This window comes from Pinus tabuliformis, chromosome 7 (genome assembly GCF_031772625.1).
Source record: "Pinus tabuliformis cultivar Carrire ecotype Pingquan chromosome 7, CPIR1, whole genome shotgun sequence".
In the NCBI taxonomy this organism is placed as follows: Eukaryota; Viridiplantae; Streptophyta; class Pinopsida; order Pinales; family Pinaceae; genus Pinus; species Pinus tabuliformis.
This window is the reverse complement of record NC_142293.1, coordinates 1,339,561,994-1,339,577,683: the sequence shown is the minus strand read 5'-3', so window position 1 is coordinate 1,339,577,683 and position 15,690 is coordinate 1,339,561,994. Positions and strand designations below refer to the sequence as shown.

General features: G+C 36.3%; 2 long non-coding RNA genes across 2 annotated transcripts; both read right to left on the bottom strand.

The window, feature by feature from the left end:
* Positions 1-8,279: 8,279 nt before the first annotated feature.
* LOC149252524 (uncharacterized) lies at positions 8,280-12,055 on the bottom strand. The gene is made up of 2 exons (XR_016266946.1): positions 9,830-12,055; positions 8,280-9,280 (listed from the first exon to the last, which is right to left on the bottom strand). It is a non-coding gene; the product is annotated as an uncharacterized LOC149252524 (long non-coding RNA).
* Positions 12,056-12,287: 232 nt separating this feature from the next.
* Positions 12,288-12,953, bottom strand: LOC149252523 (uncharacterized). Its single transcript, XR_016266069.1, has 2 exons — positions 12,558-12,953; positions 12,288-12,449 (listed from the first exon to the last, which is right to left on the bottom strand). It is a non-coding gene; the product is annotated as an uncharacterized LOC149252523 (long non-coding RNA).
* Between the last annotated feature and the right edge of the window lie 2,737 nt (positions 12,954-15,690).

Here is a 15,690-nt window from a genome sequence, read left to right as displayed (position 1 = left end):
TCATCAGGGTCACCAGCCCAATCAGAATCAGTGAAACCAACTCTGATACCATGTGGAGGTTTGTCGTTACACCAAAACCCATAGGTATTGGTAAACATTACAAGCCAGTAACTAGGATCCCCAGGGTGGAAATTACGGATTCTATAGAGGTGCGGTGATTCTTCCAACACCCCCCCTCAAACGCAACTTGGGGGAATCGAACCTGGGTCCAAGCTCTGATACCATGTAAGAATTTACAGGGTAAGTTCCACAGAAAGAATACCAAAAGGACACTGCTCACAACCAGATCTCAAATCAATACACCAGTATTTTTGACGTGGTTAAAACCCTCAGAGTGCAAGGAGGGAAACAGTCCACGGCCTGTCCCAACGTGGGTACTACAGGCAATTTATTAATCAAAGAATGAAAATTTACATAAGCTTATCTCATGCACGGATTACTCGAACAATGACCCTCCATGCACTTTAAATAGAACTCATGGACCAATCGGGTGTCAAGCCACAGATCAAGTGTCGGTAATACCGAGGTGAGAGTGAACCGTCGGATCACTACATATCGTGACCATCGGATTGTAAGTTACAAAATGTACAACGGTAAAGAAACACACTTTACCTAACTCTAACCTAACTCTATACTAGACCAAGTTGAACTTAACTATATCCTATGTGTCGGAATATCCTAACACAGGACAAATTCTCTCCTTTGGACAATCTTCCTCATCAAGAAAGACCCCTCCTAGCCTATGGAAGAATTTATTTTGGTTAAGGAAAAATATATTTTTAAGGAGGAAACCCACATGTGCACAAAAGTACTGGTCGACTTTAAGAGAAATTGGGCACCCTTGGAAGTTAACCTCATTTGGACATCATCATCAAGCATCCTCTTCTCTCTCTTCTTTAGATTGGTTCATACAGGGCTGAAATTAGTTCGTGAAATTAGTCCATACAAGTCTAAAATTATAGGGTCTCAGCTCACACGTGTAAAAAGAATATTTTGTTCCGGAGCCGCAAGGTTGGTTCTTGGAAATATCTATTGCAGTCACTCACTTGATAGGGTATTCCCTGCGGTTGGAGAGCTTCATCCGTACTCACTGTCACTAGGTCCGTGCAGCTGTGATCTTGACCTAAATTTTGTTGATTATTGACCACAGACTTCAGAGATTTTGAATTTGATCATATCTGTCTACAAGGTTCATCTATTGGATATTGTTTGGTTGGCTTTGGTATTGACATTGACTCTTGATTAGTGAATTGGAACATTGCACTCTCTTTGCTAAGCATTTTATGACAATCTAATAAGAAGAATTTGAAAGAATTTTCCCTGTTTTGGGTTTTTCCCTGGTCTTTGACCAAATCCTTATGTCTCTTATTACTCTTGATTGTCTTCTACTGTCAATTACATTTATTGTTCTATCTACAAATGTTATTGATCATTGCAAGATTAAATTGTGCTGAAATATTTCCAATTAAAGAAAAGGATTGAGCTAAAATGATTGTAGCAACATAGAGCAATTGAAAATTAACATTTATGGAACTCACACCACTTTCCAGTGTCCTTTTTTAACTTCCCATTACCCTTCTTCGCTTGCTACTTGGGTTGGTTGTGTTTCGGTTGGATCTCCTTACTATGTCCCTTGTTCTGTGCGTTAGGGCCTCCTTTTCCAAACTTCTATTGTGGTAGATTTGTAGACCCAAACTCTTGCTTATTCCACTACGTGAATTTCTGCTCAATTCTGACAAGATATCTGTAAGTGGCTCCCAATGAGGAGATGTCCAATAAATCCATCTTCATTGGATGTATGTATGTAGGCCACTATGATACTTCTAGACCAAAAGTTTCTCAAAGTCTCTGATACCCAACTTTGAGCACAAGGTATGGAAATTATTGGTGTACTTTGGCACCATCTAATCTCTCTCCTATTGCCGAGTTGTCCATCTCGTGTATTGGTCATCATAGTTCCCTACAGTGTAGAATTCCTCCTTAAGGGCATCAATAAAAGTGGTCCAAGTTGGTCTTGCAATGAACATCATAGATTCGTCTTCATTGTGCCTCTCCTAGTAAAATTCCCACCAATATTTGACATGGGGAATAATTTTAACTATTTCTCCAAAGCATTTGCATCTATTTGGCCTTCGAATAAGGGGATATCAAAGTTAACTTGTACCTTGAAGGGTGTCATGTCTCCAAAATTTTCGCTTATTGAACGTGCCTCGACCTTTGTTTCTAGTCATTAAAGGATCTGGGAGAAATTGTCCATCATCTCATTCCTCTGTCGTGCAAGTGCTTCTTCGAGCAACAACTTGATAAGATCTCCTACTCTGTCATTTCTTTTTTCTTTCGTCATGGGAGGCTACTTGGGTTTGCAAGAGTGATTGTTCCCAATTGAAACTAGATTGAGACCCAACTCTTGTTGAAAATGGTTTTTATTGATTTCAAAGGCTATCCACACATGCTCCATTTGGATGTCCTATCTTTGAAGGTGATTTTACTCTAAATACCTAGCTCAAATGGGAGCATAGGATATAATGTTGGAAAGCTTATTTCAAGATATTTCCAAAAATATATGGCACACCTTCTAACTCCTCACGATTGAGGAGAAATGATTTTTTGAATATTCAGTATACATTCTGCTAGTCGACCCGGCCAGTGGACAAGTTGGTCCAACTAGTGGGTAAGTTGGCCTTGCTTGTGGGGCTCAGTAACACTATATATGGGCGTGAGGAGGCATTTAGGCATTGATTCAAGAAGCTCAGATTTTTCTAAGCAAGCAAAAAGAGGAGTTCTAAGGTTCATACCTAATGAACCAAAAAATAAAAACAACCAATTTGGAGAGACTTTTTGCGTAAGGGTTTTGGAAAAATTTTAATTGGTTTTTCACTAATTTTGGAAGGTTTCTGGTATGTTTTTACAATATGGTTTAAGGGCAGAATGCTAGCTTTTTTAGGGCCAAATTTAGGCCTCTTGAAATCCTAGTATGCAACTGTTGAAGCTAATTAACTAAAGGAGGTTGAATCTATCCTTGTTTAGGTCAAGTTATAGGCCTATCTTGGAGACTGAGCTATGGTATAGAAGGAGGTCGAGTTCATATCTGTTCTAGGCCAAGTTACATGCCAGTCTTTGAAGGTTGTGTTTTGGTATAGAAGTAAGCCAAGTTTTGTCTTTGTGAAGGCTAAAGTTTGAGGGCCAAGATCTATTGTTTTTATAAGGCCGAGTTTTGTTGTTTGAAGATCTAGTTCATGCATGGTTTAAAGGCCAAGCTCAGTGTGTTGACAACAATGTTGTGTGAAGGAGAGACGAGTAGTTGCCAAGAAGACAAAATTTCTTTGACTAAGGATTTATTCTTGAACAAGTAAAACAGTTGGAAAGTAGAGCTCCTTGAGGATTGGTGTCCTCGTCACCTTGACAGGTTGGAGCTTGCTATATTTGTAAGTTGGCACTTACAAGAGGATTGGTGTCTTTATCTCCTTGATAGGTTGAAGCCAACTAAATTTGTAAGTTGGTGCTTACAGAGAATTGGTGTCCTCACAAATTATTGTAATAAATAAAACATTGTTTTAAAGTGTTTTGTCTTCAAGTTTTAACTTGCATTTAGATTTATCTATTCATACATTGTGGATGATTGATTATGTGATGTGAATTCAGTTTTCAAGATTATCTAAGTAAAAAATTGTTAAAGGTAATGAAATATTGATTCCTCAGTTGTTCCAACAACTCTCTATATCGTGACCTCATTAGGGAAATGCACTAAAAAAACGAGAAGATTGGTCGGATATCGTTGATTCATGATGTACAAGGAATAAACTAAAATGCAAGAAAATAAATGGAACACATAGAAAAACATAGTAGAGATTATAATAAAGTGGTGAAAACCTAACTTTTATTAATAAATGAAATAACATAATATGATAGAATATAAATTGGTTGGAATGGTGGTAGCTATCTTTGAACAAAAAGATGGAGGTTATGGCATTCGCAAAATCTATTACAAGAGGCTAAAAGAATGACCTTTTCACATATAGAAAGAACCTTAGAGGTCCAAAAACCTAACCCTAAAAGGTGCAATGCCAAAAGGTTTATGGGCCTCAAGGTGGTTATGTGGTCCGTCAACTTCCTTGGGCTGCAACTTTTGCATACATATCCAAATGGGGTGCATGATAGCTCATTGGAAAGAAATATGTGTGGACTACAACTTTTGACTGGGGCTAGGGCATGCCATGGCAACTCCTAGCCCCTTGAATTGCTAAAAAATATTGTTGTGGGGGCACAAATGGCACCAAAAGTTGGGGACCAAAAAATCATAGAAAATTTGCCAAGATAGGGAATCGTTGAGACAATGGAAGAGGAAGTTGGCCGCTGATATCCACCTAGATCATTGAATGGGTTTAGGTGCACTTTGGGATTCCAAGGAGCACCATTTTTGATAGAAATGCTAGATTTATTAGTATATTTTGGGCTTTATTATCGAAGAATTGGACACTAAACTGAAGAGATCCAATAGAATTTTGGTTCAATATTTAAGAGGTTATGATCAAAGGCATCTAAAAACTAAAGATAGAAATTTGCTTTAAATACAACATTCATATAACAACGATGTGCACTTCCACCACTAACTCCCATTTTCACCTCTATTTCGAATATGTTCAACCATCAAATATTGTATATGGAAAATCTAAAGCAGGAGTAGCAATGTCGAGTAATATATTGAAGGCATAAATGTTGAGAGATATGATAAGGAAAACACAGAAGTGGCTCCCAATTATAAAGCCAAATATTAACACAAGATTGACAAACCTTTCAAGCAAGGGACAGAGTTAGATTTCACCTTAATAAGGAAATGTTACAAGGACCAAAGAAGAAAATCAAAAGTTGAGATATGAACCTTTCTTAATATTGGAGAAGGTTGGCAACAATGCTTACATCAATTTTTTTACTACACCTTATATGTGCATTACTCTATGGAAAAACAACATTGTGATCTGGCAAAGTGACTACAAATGGGGAGTGAGGCGGGGCGGTTGGAAACCCTAGTTGCCTCGACCCTACTTCGTGCTTCTGTTGTTTCCTATCTTTCAAAGTGGTCGGGGTTTGCATTTGTTGTGAAGCTAGAGTCAAGTGGCTTGCTGGGTTTGGTTGTTAGTTGCTTGGCTCGCGGTGGCCTTTTCATTGGTGTTTTTTTTTTCCTGTTGTTGCATGGGCTCTATTGTGTGTCACCATTGCTAGTCATGGTCGTTGTTGGTGCCTCTTCGCTCGTTATCCATGCTTCCTTGCAAGTGTTGTAGTTGTTTGTGGGTGCCCTATTGTGGAGTTCGATGCTTGCTGATCTTTGCTAGAGTTATTTTGGGTCGCAAGTTCTTTGCTCCAAGGTCTGTTGTTGGGGATTTAAACTGCTGCCAGTTCCTTCTGTGGCTATTTGTTCGTCTCGTGATGCGTCTACATTTGTCGACACTAGGAGAGCTATGGGATGTGCAAGGCTTTGTGCCCATGTTTATTTGTTCACTGGTGGACTCTCTTTGTTGGTGTGGGATTTATGACCGCCTAGGGTTTCGTTGCAGGCTTCATGGGGCTTCTTTGCCCTGCCTTTTTTTATGGAGGGGTTGGTTTTGGTGTTTCGCCATTTGCCACCGCCATGGGTGCACTCTATTTTTGGTGCAACATTTTTTAATTCACATTGCATCTACCTCGGTTCCTTTGGGCTATTAGCCCTGTTTTTTCTGATGTCGTGTCTTTGAGCTTATTGTTTCAGACTTCCTTGGCAGCCTATACCCAGTTTAGAGGCCTATCGAAGCATCTCTAAGCATTTCTTTCCGATTAGAGTATCTTTTGGCATTTCTTGCCAGTCATATCTTCCGATTTTTTTATTTTGTTTTACTTGTCAGTTAGAGCATCTTCTGACACTATTTTCCTATCAATTAGAGCATCTTCCAACACTATTTTCCTATCAATTAGAGCATCTTCCGATGTTGATCATGAGCCCTGTTGAAGCATTTCAGGCGCGTCCAAATCAGTCAGAGCATCTTTCGACTATTTTTTTTTGTTTGTGGGCCTTGACCCCTTATTCCTTTCATATTTATGTTAAGGTTTGCTAATGCATATTGTAATGATTGACTGCCTATTTGTTGGGCTATTTCTACTGATCCCTACAGGGTTCTTTGGCAGACCTATGTGCCCTACTATCTTGTTTTTCACAACTTATTTAAACATTTTTCATTTTAATGAGAACTATTGGTCTTTCTTTCTAAAAAAAATATGTGCACTACTCTATAAGAAATGTAGAGACCCTAAAACTCTACAAGCCCTCAATGGTTAACCAGGATGAAAAGGGACTAGTTATATTTTTATAAGAGATTTGGTACTAGATGCACACAAAATTACAAGAGTGCATAATTCTATAGAAGAAGATTAGGATGACAAAGCGGAATCAACAAGAGCTTTGGAAAGTTGAATTGAAGGATCAACAACCAACAAATGCCAATTGGTACTCCAAGGATAATGGTAGGGAATTTTTTTTCTTATTTGTTTCAAAATTAAATCTATTGGAAAATTAAAGGCATGGAGAAAGATGAGCCAAATTGAATTTAAATAGTTATCATATGACTTCATTGATGCTCTAGGAATGGAAATATTGCATTTGGGACCAATAAAAATAGTTTGAATTGAAACCTCATAATAGTGGTAATAAATCAAAACAATAAATCCTTTATTTAGGGACCAAAGAAGTAGAATATTGAATACCAATGTCAATAGCCTAGATTTTGGACTATTTTTTTGCCTCAACATGTCACTAATCCAAATATTTGCCCACAAGTTGAAGTGGAAACCACATCAACACACCATACTTAAAATATTTGGAGTTATTGACCTACAGGGTTTCACTAAATACTTCTATAAACATCATATAACTTCTAAAAGGGTTTTGAAACATTAAACTTAACTCTAATTCTAGCAATCAAAAGCCTATCAAGAGGAGGTAAAACAATTCACTTTCCATTAATTTCTTGTAGATCCATACTAAGAATGATCTTTAGAGAATTTTTGTAGACCGTAGTGTCTCATAGCTTTGCACTAAATTCATACTATTTTGTATTCAATGTTGTTCTATCCAGTAGGGAATTAAAAATTAAAAAGGAAAAAGGAAAAAAACACAATCCTTCATTCTTTTCTAATTTTTTCATATGATTATCTAAACTAAAATTTATGTTCCATATGATGATTTTGTTCTTTCAATGCCACTTCATTTCACATTAACTAAAAGTGATATATTTGTATTAAAACATTAAAAACACAAAAAAAAAATTCCTTAATAGAACATAAACTCACTATAATAAATTTAAGATTATATATAAAAATTATATCCACAATTTTTTTTTTAATTGTATTAAGAAATGAGGTGCATCGTTCATTGTAACATCCATCTTATGTAACTCGGGTAATATAATAACATTTCTCCTCTCCGTTATATAATAGTTAAATATAATATTTTATTTAAAATTAAAAATAAAATTATATATGAATGACCAATTAACTTAAAATACCCTAACATAAATTTATAAATATGTTCTCAATTAAAATTTTAAATAAAGATATTTAAATTTTTCAGTTTCTTTTGACACTTAATAAATTCAAAATTAAATAACTCTATACTAGATATAATTTTGGGATTCAACTGCGTTAAGTAAGTTAATCATCTATGACCATTTCCGTGAGAGGTAGTCATAATTGACTAATTTCTCGTGATTTTAGAATAGTTCACTTAACATTCACATAGCGTCAATCATCACTTCCAGGGCTTGCACCCGGTAATCAGGACTTCCTGAGAGGTCACCCATCCCAAATCATCTTTGGCTCAAGCAAGCTTAATTGTAGATTTTTCCCCACAATCAAACCCACTTAACTTGTTACCCCATTTGCAAAACCTTAGCAAGTATTGTGCCATATGAACCATTCAAATAGAATTCCCTTTACTCTTTGAATTTAAGTATTAAGAGATTTCTGCATTGCATTATAATAAAAATAAAATAACATATAACCATTTTCACAATCTTATAATAATATATAACCATTCACACAATCTTAAAATCTTAAGATACAAACATGATTTTAAGATACAAACATGGTTGTTTACCAATAACCTTCTAATAAAACATATATATATTATACATTATAATAGAAATAAAATAACATATAACCATTCACACAATCTCATAACAATATATAACCATTCACACAATCTTAAAATCTTAACATACAAATGATATGAACATGGTTGTTTACCAATAACCTTCTAATAAAACATATATATTATATTAATTAAGATGTTATTTCGCGGTCCATCTAACAGCTTACAAATAATCATTCAATATATGATATTTAATGCATAATGCATTGTGCAAGGGAAACTTTAAGATATGAGATCGTATCACCAACTCGAAGAGCAAAGGTACAAGAAAAACTTATTACAATTAAGACTTTAGATGATCACCAACCACTGCACCATAAAACCAGTAGGCAGAGAACATATGGAACTCGGGTAGCCATTTGTGTCCATCCTCCATTTATTGTTGCAGTAGTGTCAAATATGAATACACTTTGTAGTCGTAGTTTAACCATTTTTGCCTTGAAAATCACAGAAATTTTGGCAAGATTTTGATAAAATTTTAGAGGGATTTTTGTAAATTCAGATTATAGCTGTTAACCTTCAAAGTTTTGGGTGCTCTAGAGGTCTTTGATAGTGCTGAATCCATTTCCACTATCAAAAACATGATTCAAACACTGCTAGTGCAAGAATTTTGAATTTTTTTGCCCGGATTCCAACCACTTTTAGCGGTCCAAGGAATTCCTCCGCCTCAGTAAATACTTCCCACTTTGTACAAACAAACCACCAATAGTGTAATTTATTGGTCAATTTAACAGTACCGATTCGTGGAATGTTCATTTTGGATCAAATACATGTCATAATAAAAACCAAGATTAACCAGAAACTCTGGACAATAATCCAAATTCAGTAAGCTTTGCAATGACTCCAAGAGAACCATCTCTGTAATTTATTGGTAAATTTACCAGTACCGATCCGTGGAATGTTCCTTTTGGATCAAATACATGTCATAATAAAAACCAATTTTAACCAGAAACTCTAGTAGAAACTCTGGACAATAATCCAGATTCAGTAAGCTTTGCAATGACTACAAGAGAACCACCTCTATCATCTACATAGAAACTTTTAAAGGAAATAACAAGGCTGAGAAGCCACTGGTTGCTACATGAAACTTTTTTTAAAATAATCCTGCCAAAAAGGTATTTCGAAACTTCAGTCAATAAAGACATTGTTTCTTCCCTACGAAGTTTGCAATGAAGTGCCTCCACCATAAATTATATCTTTCAGGAACTAACTATGGCATCAAAACATAAATTCTGAGCATTGATATAGACTTCATAACACATCTAAGAATGGATATAAATAATTCAGGATCCTGCTTTGAATCGACATAATAAAAGGGCCTTTACCCATAATCAATAAGAATTTTTTTAATATGTCTGTAAACTCAAGCCCGTTCTTATGGTGTAGTTTAATAGTAAATCACTTTATGACTGATGTTGGATTTTTCTTTTTCTGGCAATGGTCGAAAAATCTGGTGTTTACCTGAGAATGTGCAGCGTGTGATATGCAGTGGTTATTTTAAATTTTTATCTCAATGTTTTTTTCGATATTGTTTTTCATGTTTTAGGTACGCAAACGACCAATACTGGACATAAGTTCTCGAGAACTTACAAAACTTTGAAGGTGGCTACAGTAAAACAGTGTAAGAAAGCAATGTGCTTTTCAGGAACTTACCAGGAAAATAAGCCCTATGTGAGAACGATAGAGTGAATCCTACAGCATTTGTTGAAAGACTAAGTCCCTTTTGCCAGTCCTGTGTAATAGTGACGCATATGTGTGTTAGTCTAACTGAAAGGCCTCACTAATACCAACCAGAGTTGCTATCTGTAAATTAATTTTGAAATTGATTTTGACATTGAGCTGGCAAAGCTTAGGGTTGCTCCAAAAAACTTAACTGTGCTGGTTACGCATCCTTGGTCTCACCATGGCTGACCACTTACAAATTCTCAATCATTGTAGTTCATCAGCCTACAATTTATATCATGTTACTAAGTTCTAATATCAAAAACACATCTGCTATCTATGCATGCATGAGAGTTTAAGCTTATAACTCTACTGATATAAATCAGGCATAGTTTTTATTCTGCAGAACAATGATACAAATGAAACCCATCAGGGGTAAAAGGACCTCAGAGCAGCTATTTCAGGGGTAAAATATTCGGAGGATCTGTTGAAAAAGGAGACGCTAAGAAGAATTGATAAAGTAAACAGGGCCCTGTCATCAACAATGAAAATGGCTTAAAAGATCCGAAAACCAACAAACTGAAAAGTACCTGAAGCTCCGTGTCTTGAGGGCTATTGCTCTTCAGCTCCAAAGAAATGATGGGAAAAAGCAGACTTCCAGTACAGTAAAAGCACCCTTTGATTGAAAAAGCAGTGTATGAAATCTAATTAGCAGTTTAATCTGCAGGGATGATGATCAGCTCGAAGTCCAGATCCCACTTAGACAGATCAATAAATTACTACATAGCGGAAAGTCTGAAACTATGAAGAACAACAAAGAAGCAAGGAGCAGGGAACAATCAATAAGATAGGCAGCTGGACTAAAACCAAGCAAAGTGGTTCACAGCTAAACTTGCAATCTATTCTAAAAGGGTTCGATCAAATTTATTTAATCATAATACATATATCAGCAGTACTACTGCAACTTATAACTAGCCCTCGCTGAAATCCCGTCCTAATTACTGAATCTCCTTCATTACCGGATAGGATTATAGGTTACTAAAATACACTATGAATACATAAAAATATCAGCATCCAAAGAAATCCAGCAGGGTTCGCAGGCTTACTGCAAGAACAAACCCTAAGTAGGGATCTCAAACCCTAGTGTATTTACTGCAAATAACCTCACAACATATACAATCAGTTGGTTTTGGCAAATTCAAACTCTAACAGCGTCCTTAAGCATGATCAGCTCGAAGTCCAGATCCCACTTAGACAGATCAATAAATTACTACATAGCGGAAAGTCTGAAACTATGAAGAACAACAAAGAAGCAAGGAGCAGGGAACAATCAATAAGATAGGCAGCTGGACTAAAACCAAGCAAAGTGGTTCACAGCTAAACTTGCAATCTATTCTAAAAGGGTTCGATCAAATTTATTTAATCATAATACATATATCAGCAGTACTACTGCAACTTATAACTAGCCCTCGCTGAAATCCCGTCCTAATTACTGAATCTCCTTAATTACCGGATAGGATTATAGGTTATTAAAATACACTATGAATACATAAAAATATCAGCGTCCAAGGAAATCCAGCAGGGTTCGCAGGCTTACTGCAAGAACAAACCCTAAGTAGGGATCTCAAACCCTAGTGTATTTACTGCAAAGAACCTCACAACATATACAATCAGTTGGTTTTGGCAGATTCAAACTCAACAGCGTCCTTGAGCATGATCAGCTCGAAGTCCAGATCCCACTTAGACAGATCAATAAATTACTACATAGCGGAAACTCTGAAACTATGCAGAACAACAAAGAAGCAAGGAGCAGGGAACAATCAATAAGATAGGCAGCTGGACTAAAACCAAGCAAAGTGGTTCACAGCTAAACTTGCAATCTATTCTAAAAGGGTTCGATCAAATTTATTTAATCATAATACATATATCAGCAGTACTACTGCAACTTATAACTAGCCCTCGCTGAAATCCCGTCCTAATTACTAAATCTCCTTAATTACCGGATAGGACTCTAGGTTATTAAAATACACTATGAATACATAAAAATATCAGCATCCAAAGAAATCCAGCAGGGTTCGCAGGCTTACTGCAAGAACAAACCCTAAGTAGCGATCTCAAACCCTACTGTATTTACTGCAAAGAACCTCACAACATATACAGTCAGTTGGTTTTGGCAGATTCAAACTCAACAGCGTCCTTGAGCATGATCAGCTCGAAGAGCAGATCCCACTTAGGGCAGATCAATCGGCAATGGCGACATATGCTTCATCTCAGACCTGAACTCGTTAAGGTCAACAAAGTTGCAAGGTCAGTGGAATCCATCGAAGACAGAGTCGTAAGGGCGTTGAGCTCTTGCGGGGTGGTGCTGACTTCCATGCCCATTTACTCCAGCAGGGGAAGCTCTCCAAGGCCTTAGCTCAGAGCGTACAGGACCCCATCCTGGTTCGCGTCCAACTCCACGAACTTCTCATCCATTGTTTTGTTGAAAGCCTCATTGGCTTCAACAAATTTCCGAACTGTACTGCCGTCCAACACTACTGTGCTCATCCTCGTTTGGTGAAACAGAGAAATTTATGCTCCCGAATTATTTCCTTCTTGGATACAGAACGACCTTTGAAAGGAAGGCTTGATTTTAGCAGATATCAATAGGATCAAAATAATGAGGTTCAAATACTTCACTAATTTAAAAATCAGGGATCTAAGTTAAATGTTTACTTACAACATTTTTTTATGGTCCTGTCCATCAGAGGGTAGGTAGATCTGGGGATGAATCAACCATATGGCCCCAAGAAGATGTTCGAATGGCGTGCATGGTAAGCGGTCTTAATTTCGATCTGTTTTTGTTGAACTGTTCATTGGACCGTAGCTGGCGTGCATGGTAAGCGGAATTAATTTCGATCTGTTTTTGTTGAACTGTTCATTGGACCGTAGCTAGATCTGGGGATGAATGGATGGTGGACCGAGTTTAATTATCAGACGTTTTTGGCCGTTTCTGTGTTATTAGGCAAATTCTAGTTATTACATTTTTGATAAAATTTGAAAGGTTTCTGTGATGCCTACAAAAAAAATTGGAATCAATCACATCAAAAAAATATTTTTCTGTGTGTTTGAATCAATCAGTGGTCTATTGTCTGTGTGTTTCCATATCAGCTCTTTTTAATTAAAGTCTGACCGTGCTGGGGAGATGGCCGCTCTGATCGGCGTAGCTAGGATCATATGCATCCGACAGGTTTGTGAAAATGACTCGTGGAGAATGGGCGATGCCGGCGAGGATATTTTGGTTGTCGAATCAACTTGAAAGGAGGAATCGATCAGCGTTTTGGAACTGCTGTTTGTAATTTCTCCAATCACAGTACTACCCTGTTTCTGGTATGCTTTAATTAGTTCTTCACATCTTATCTTGGAACGCTTAGCCTCCTCACAACAGAGAACAATTTTTCTTGGAAGCATAGCCTCCTCATATCAGAGATGTCTTTTGATCTTTTGACGACATGCTGAAGGTTTTTTTAGGTCTTTGATTCGATCTTTGGTCGGTTTTTTCCTGTATAAATTTTGGATAGGCATTTATTGTTTCTGGAGCTACAAAAAATTTGGAATCAATCACATAATGCCTATTTTTCTGTGTGTATGAATCCATCTGATTTTTTGTCTGAGAGTAAGATGAACTACAAAAAAATTGGAATCAATCGCATCAAAAAGTGTTTGAATCAATCAGTGGTCTATTGTCAGAGTAAGATGAACTACACAAAATTGGAATCAATCGCATCAAAAATATTTACAATGTGTTTGGAATCAATCCATGGTCTATTGTCATTGTCAGAGCAAGATGAACCACTTGAACCACACTGGGTAATTCAAATAAATATTCTTGATGTGACTAATTCCGATATTTTTTTTATAAAATTTGAAATTTTAATTAACCAAAAAATGTAAATGATTAGTCAATTTAAAAATCTGATTTTTGTTGAGATCAGAAAATTAAAGTTTGAATTGTTTGTGTTATGAGAATAAAGAAAGTCAGATTAATTTTTTAATTATAATGTTGATGAAATTTTAAGTTCTATGAAAAAAGCAAAGGTGAAATTATAATATTTTGTTAATATGATTATGAAGTATTAAAAAATGAAAAATAGAATATATGGATCTTTTATTTCTGCCAAAAAAACTTGGTGGATGGGGTTTGATGGACATAAGGATTTTTGGAAAAGCTCTTGTCTGTAAATTTTTATGGAGAGGAATCTTTGACTCAAATCCTGGAGTGCAATTATCCACCAAAAGTATCAAAAAGGAAGAAGCTTGGAATTCTGGTTCAGGTTCGGCTCCATTGGTATTAAGCAGGGTCTGCTATTTGGCTTAGTTTCAGGAGAATTCAACAATACTTTCTTAACAATCTTAAATGGAGGATCTTCTCTGGGCGGAAAATCCTCATTGGTTTCGACTCTTTTGCTGGCTTCAGGGGTAATTTACAGGTTCCTGCTCCTCTTCTTTTTTATCTCCACAGATCTAGTATTTTCACTTGGAACAGGGTTATCGAGGAATGGAAAAGGCCCTCTCCTTCGCTCAAGAATGCAGGCGATCTTGGTATCCCACAGGCCCTATCTCTTCTCTGGGATAACCTCAAAATATCCCTTGAACAGGGCTGCTTAAAGCGGGCCAGGATTGATGACCATGTGGTATGGTCTTTATCTCTATCTAATTCTCATGCCACTGTTAAGGACATCTACTTGGATCTCATTTCCAAAAAAAACAGGCCTGCTAGATAGATTTTTCCAGTGTTCTGGTGGAAACTTGGCTGCCCCCTCAAAGTGATCATTTTCTCTTGGTTAGTCTTTCACAACAAGAATTTATCTTGGGAAACCTTGAGAAAGCGTTCTTGGCACGGACCCAGCGGATGTGTGTTATGCAAGATGGAGGAGGAATCAAACTATCATTTGTTCTTCAAGTGCATGGTCTCCCAACAAATCTGGTATGATTTAGCTTCGTATTTTTCTTTTCTGCACCTTAACTTCATCTATGTTGATGCAGCGTTTGCCTGGTGGGGAAGACAAGAAGCTGTCAAGCGCCCAATCCTTCCCATCACTATATGGTGCCTTTGGAAATGGAGGAACTTAAAAATCTTTGAGGATTCAAATATCTCCTCCATTTATGTTCTGCCTTCTGTCTCAGCTCTCTATATTCGATGACTACTGTTTGCGTGGAGACTAATTTTGGTTTTGCGCCCTCGATTGGTTTTTGAGGGCTTTCATCAGGTTGCACTGATTTTCTTTTTGTCATATGCCCATTACTGTATTGTGTCCATAAGTTTATATCTTGCTCCTATGTGATGCTTCAGGTCTCCTTTTTCTAGGCTGATAACATGCTGAATGCTCCTTTATACAGTCTCTTGGATGCGGTCTTCTTATGAGATCCATCAGAACATGTTGTATATATTGCCTCAATATAATATAGTGCTTTTTCTTTCTAAAAAAAAGAATATATGGAGATTTTAAAAAGTTGGTAAATGTAGATAGACATTAAACCATGAAAAGTATTAAAACACTTATGATACATCTCATATTATAAATATTAATGTTTTTTTAAAACTAATTAAATTATAATTTTATGTCAAATTATTATTATTATAGCAAAAAAAAAAAATCATTTCAAAGTCAAAATAATTTATATGTATTTTATTTTAATTTTAGTTTATAACTTTTTCACATTGATAACCATGTCTATTAATTATTAATTAATATTACAACCACATTAAAAATATTAATGTAGTTGATATAACTAAAAGTTTCATAAAGGCCTAATCTAACTTATAGACAAAATAACCTTTTTTACCCAAATTCACCAAAAATTCGGCAATA